Consider the following 6,891-nt stretch of genomic DNA (forward strand, 5'->3'; position numbering starts at 1 on the left):
AATGAGGTTTCTTCTAAAACAGCAGAAATCATGATAGAAACAAAGACCAGGTTCATATAGTGTAAAATTCATTGACATATTTACTTTTTTTTGGGTGAGGGGGGGGGGGGGCTATTTTACAGCTAAAGATATGTGTGGGAAAACATATATATATATTGGGAAAGTTTACACAGTGATGTCACAGTACAGAGATAATATACACAGTGATGTCACAGTACAGAGATAATATACACAGTGATGTCACAGTACAGGGATAATATACACAGTGATGTCACAGTACAGGGATAATATACACAGTGATGTCACAGTACAGGGATAATATACACAGTGATGTCACAGTACAGGGATAATATACACAGTGATGTCACAGTAAAGGGATATTATACACAGTGATGTCACAGTACAGGGATAATATACACAGTGATGTCACAGTACAGGGTTAATACACACAGTGATGTCACAGTACAGTGATAATATACACAGTGATGTCACAGTACAGCGATAATACACAGTGATGTCACAGTACAGCGATAATACACAGTGATGTCACAGTATAGGGATAATATACACAGTGATGTCACAGTATAGGGATAATACACACAGTGATGTCACAGTACAGGGATAATACACAGTGATGTTACAGTACAGAGATAATACACAGTGATGTCAGAGTACAGGGATAATACACACAGTGATGTCACAGTACAGGTATAATACACAGTGATGTCACAGTACAGGGATAATACACAGTGATGTCACAGTACAGGGATAATACACAGTGATGTCACAGTACAGGGATAATACACACAGTGATGTCACAGTACAGCGATAAAACACACAGTGATGTCACAGTACAGGGATAATACACAGTGATGTCACAGTACAGGGATAATACACACAGTGATGTCACAGTACAGAGATAACATACAGTGATGTCACAGTACAGGGATAATACACAGTGATGTCACAGTACAGGGATAATACACAGTGATGTCACAGTACAGGGATAAAACACACAGTGATGTCACAGTACAGGGATAATACACAGTGATGTCACAGTACAGGGATAATACACAGTGATGTCACAGTACAGGGATAATACACACAGTGATGTCAAAGTACAGGGATAATACACAGTGATGTCACAGTACAGGAATAATATACACAATGATGTCACAGTACAGGAATAATACACAGTGATGTCACAGTACAGGGATAATACACACAGTGATGTCACAGTACAGAGATAATATACACAGTGATGTCACAGTACAGGGATCATACACAGTGATGTCACAGTACAGGGATAATACACAGTGATGTCACAGTACAGGGATAATACACACAGTGATGTCACAGTACAGGGATAATACACAGTGATGTCACAGTACAGGGATAATACACAGTGATGTCACAGTACAGGGATAATACACAGTGATGTCACAGTACAGGGATAATACACACAGTGATGTCACAGTACAGGGATAATACACAGTGATGTCACAGTACAGGGATAATACACAGTGATGTCACAGTACAGGGATAATACACAGTGATGTCACAGTACAGGAATAATACACACAGTGATGTCACAGTACAGGATAATACACAGTGACGTCACAATACAGGGATAATACGCACAGTGACGTCACAGTACAGGGATAATACACACAGTGACGTCACAGTACAGGGATAATACACAGTGATGTCACAGTACAGGGATAATACACAGTGATGTCACAGTACAGGGATAATATACAGTGATGTCACAGTACATGGGATAATACACAGTGATGTCACAGTACAGGGATAATACACAGTGATGTCACAGTACAGGGATAATACACACAGTGATATCACAGTACAGAGATAATACACACAGTGATGTCACAGTACAGGGATAATACACAGTGATGTCACAGTACAGGGATAATACACAGTGATGTCACAGTACAGGGATAATACACAGTGATGTCACAGTACAGGGATAATACACAGTGATGTCACAGTACAGGGATAATACACAGTGATGTCGCAGTACAGGGATAATACACACAGTGATGTCGCAGTACAGCGATAATACACACAGTGATGTCGCAGTACAGGGATAATACACAGTGATGTCACAATACAGGGATAATACACAGTGATGTCACAGTACAGGGATAATACACAGTGATGTCACAGTACAGGGATAATACACACAGTGATGTCACAGTACAGGGATAATACACAGTGATGTCACAGTACAGGGATAATACACAGTGATGTCACAGTACAGGGATAATACACACAGTGATGTGACAGTACAGGGATAATACACAGTGATGTCACAGTACAGGAATAATATACACAATGATGTCACAGTACAGGAATAATACACAGTGATGTCACAGTACATGGATAATACACACAGTGATGTCACAGTACAGAGATAATATACACAGTGATGTCACAGTACAGGGATCATACACAGTGATGTCACAGTACAGGGATAATACACAGTGATGTTACAGTTCAGGAATAATACACAGTGATGTCACAGTACAGGGATAATACACAGTGATGTCACAGTGCAGGGATAATACACAGTGATGTCACAGTACAGGGATAATACACAGTGATGTCACAGTACAGGTATAATACACACAGTGATGTCACAGTACAGGGATAAAACACACAGTGATGTCACAGTACAGAAATAATACACAGTGATGTCACAGTACAGAGATAATACACACAGTGATGTCACAGTACAGGGATAATACACACAGTGATGTCACAGTACAGGGATAATACACAGTGATGTCACAGTACAGGGATAATACACAGTGATGTCACAGTACAGGGATAATACACAGTGATGTCACAGTACAGGGATAATACACAGTGATGTCACAGCACAGGGATAATACACACAGTGATGTCACAGTACAGGGATAATACACAGTGATGTCACAGTACAGGGATAATACACAGTGATGTCACAGTACAGGGATAATACACACAGTGATGTCACAGTACAGGGATAATACACAGTGATGTCACAGTACAGGAATAATATACACAGTGATGTCACAGTACAGGAATAATACACAGTGATGTCACAGTACAGGGATAATACACACAGTGATGTCACAGTAAAGAGATAATATACACAGTGATGTCACAGTACAGGGATAATACACAGTGATGTCACAATACAGGGATAATACACAGTGATGTCACAGTTCAGGGATAATACACAGTGATGTCATAGTACAGGGATAATACACAGTGATGTCACAGTGCAGGGATAATACACAGTGATGTCACAGTACAGGGATAATACACAGTGATGTCACAGTACAGGGATAATACACAGTGATGTCACAGTACAGGGATAATACACACAGTGATGTCACAGTACAGGGATAATATACAGTGATGTCACAGTACAGAGATAAAATACACAGTGATGTCACAGTACAGGGATAATACACAGTGATGTCACAGTACAGGGATAATACACACAGTGATGTCACAGTACAGGGATAATACACACAGTGATGTCACAGTACAGGAATAATACACACAGTGATGTCACAGTACAGGATAATACACAGTGATGTCACAATACAGGGATAATACACACAGTGACGTCACAGTACAGGGATAATACACAGTGATGTCACAGTACAGAGATAATACACAGTGATGTCACAGTACAGGGATAATACACAGTGATGTCACAGTACAGGGATAATACACAGTGATGTCACAGTACAGGGATAATACACACAGTGATGTCACAGTACAGGGATAATACACACAGTGATGTCACAGTACAGGGATAATACACACAGTGATGTCACAGTACAGGGATAATACACACAGCGATGTCACAGTACAGGGATAATATACACAGTGATGTCACAGTACAGGGATAATACACACAGTGATGTCACAGTACAGGGATAATATACACAGTGATGTCACAGTACAGGGATAATACACACAGTGATGTCACAGTACAGGGATAATACACACAGTGATGTCACAGTACAGGGATAATACACAGTGATGTCACAGTACAGGGATAATACACACAGTGATGTCACAGTACAGGGATAATACACACAGTGATGTCACAGTACAGGGATAATACACACAGTGATGTCACAGTACAGGGATAATACACAGTGATGTCACAGTACAGGGATAATACACACAGTGATGTCACAGTACAGGGATAATACACACAGTGACGTCACAGTACAGGGATAATACACAGTGATGTAACAGTACAAAGATAATACACACAGTGATGTCACAGTACAGGGATAATACACAGTGATGTCACAGTACCGTCATAACTATAGCCATATTACTCTCCACTACCAAAGGGAGATGATGTCCCTCAACACCACAGCCTTGGTTACTCTCCAACAGGCAATAAATAATCCAGTCCCTACACCTGCCATGGCCTCTGGCTCAGCCTCTGATGCCTCCACTTCTTCAGTGGGTGGTCCCTCCTATGTTTTTTTATGCTGCTCACGGTGAGATCAAACTAACACGGAATATTGATACAATGATACTATGATATATATATATATATATATATATATATGTGTGTGTGTGTGTGTGTTTTTATGCATTACAAGTTTTGCTGCTCCAGTCTCGGAAACCTCTGTGTTTCCAGGACTATAGACGTGATGTAAAGCTACGCCGTTTTGTGATGGCCATCACGCCCCCTCCCATAGATATGAATGGAGGGGGCCGTCACGCTTACTGCGTGGGATCAGTGATGTAATGTTTTAATAGTTTAGGCAATTCTTTGCACGGAGATACCATATATGTTTATATTTTATTACATATTTTTTTTTTTTGTTTTTTTTTTGAAAAATGGGAAAAGGAGCCCATACTTTTGATTCTGGCCTGTTTGACTCTCCTTTGTTTGTCTATTTGTCTGTCTGTTGTATCATGATTCCCTAAATTTTGTTGCTTTGTCTTGTGACACCCACTTTAGCCCAGTGCAGGGACCGTCGCCTAGTTGAGAGTCCGCTATCGGACAGTGGTCTGGGTGAGATCAGGGCCTCACTATTCTCTTCCTGCTTTGACAGGTGATTCAAATTTTTATTATGGGAATGGTTTATTTATATATTTAAAAAAATATATATTTTATATATTTTTTACACTTTTTTAGTCCCCCGTAAGGGATTCGTATGAGCAATCATTAAAGGGGTACTCCGCCCCTAGCCATCTTATCCCCTATCCAAAGGATAGGGGAAACGATGTCTGATCACAGGGGTCCCGCCGCTGGGGACCCCTGTGATCTCCCTGCTGCACCCAGCATTTGTTTAGAGCTTCAGGTGCAGCACCGGAGGCTCATGACATCACGGTCATGCCCACTTGTGATGTCATGGCCATGCCCCCTCAATGCAAGTCTATGGGATAGGTGTGATGGGCGTCACGCCCCCTCCCATAGACTTGCATTGAGGGGGCGTGGTCGATACATCACGAGAAGGGCGTGGCCATGATGTCACGAGCCTCCACCCCGCATCGCCAGTCATCCAGCACAGAGCCCAGTGATCTGACATGTTATCCCCTATCCTTTGGATAGGGGATAAGATGTCTAGAGGCAGAGTACCCCTTTAAATATGTGTACTCCATTGATCTGTGAGATCTGTGCTCAATTAGTACGGCCTGTCACAGGCAAATTCTATCCATAGAAGAGTCTGGGCAGTCAGGGAGCCCTAGCAGAGGCTTTGGGCGGCTGGGGCAATGGATCTGCACCACCAATATGATGTTTGTAGGGGCCATTTAGATGCCTCAGTCAGTTTTTTCACACCGGCCTCTAAAGGGTTAATAGCCAGCAGCAGCGATCACCCCATTAGCGGCGGCCCCCAGCTACGGAAATCAGGCGGGAGTGGGCTGGAGTCCGGAGCTTAATGACTGATCCTTCATAGGTTGTGAAGGGGTTAAAAGCGTACCTGCCAGTCACTGCCATATCGGTCATACCAAGGACTTCATTGTTGCCTTGTCACTTCACGAAGAAGAAGAAGAAGTCGCAGTTCAGAACAAGCTGCTGATTCCCCCAAATGGAGCATCGGAGTTTGGTTGCTAGGAGACACAAGTCACGTGATCGGTATTATCTTCATCCTGTCTTTATGGGAAAATACACAAAGAAACATTGAATATTCCCATTAAGTGCTAAGAAATAAAACAAGTGACGCCCCCACACCGCGAGGATCCTGTAGGGAGACGCATTATTACCATCCAGAAGACATGATCCTGCGCACAACTATGAGTCATTTCTGAGAAACTTTATCGCAGTGTTAACTCTTCACCTCCCATCATGGCCGCCCATAACCATCACAAGACGTAAGAGTTCTAATTAACTTTTGCAAATGCGCCACAATTCTGACACAGTTTGCCATTTTGGATCAGTATGGGTCAAAATGAAAGCTACCCTATAGCACAGCATGCCCAGCCTGGCCTTATTGCCTGGTTCCACCCATCCACATGGTCCCTGTACACATGAAGCTCTTGGGTTCCCACTCTCACCTGATCTCTGCTGTAGGTTATGAGGCTTCAAGACTCTGAAAGTTCAAGACATCGGCTAAGGTGCAGCAAGGTAATTTGGGACATCCTTCTCTCTTTGACTCTTTCAATAACTGACAATCTCTCTCACTGGAGCCTAGGCCAAGTTCTTTACCAATTTTTTTCACCTGGGTCCACCAGGCCACTTTTTTTTATGTTACTCTGCATTCACCAGGATCTGCCATCTTATACATGATCCAGCCTACAATCTCCAGACTGAGCTGCACAGACTTCCCTAGCACTCCATGTGGTCTCAGCCGCACACTAACTTCCTGCTTTCCACATCTATATATACTGTATAGTCCATTG

At 42.4% G+C, this 6,891-nt stretch overlaps 1 protein-coding gene across 1 annotated transcript in view; it reads right to left on the reverse strand.

The window, feature by feature from the left end:
- PTK2B (protein tyrosine kinase 2 beta) overlaps positions 1-6,127 on the reverse strand; it is a 207,370-nt gene extending 201,243 nt beyond the window's left edge. Inside the window, exon 1 of the mRNA XM_056563778.1 lies at positions 5,973-6,127. The gene's annotated coding sequence lies outside the window, so the exon portion shown is untranslated. The remainder of the gene's footprint in view (positions 1-5,972) is intronic.
- Between the last annotated feature and the right edge of the window lie 764 nt (positions 6,128-6,891).

Source organism: Hyla sarda, chromosome 3, assembly GCF_029499605.1.
Source record: "Hyla sarda isolate aHylSar1 chromosome 3, aHylSar1.hap1, whole genome shotgun sequence".
Lineage (NCBI taxonomy): Eukaryota > Metazoa > Chordata > Amphibia > Anura > Hylidae > Hyla > Hyla sarda.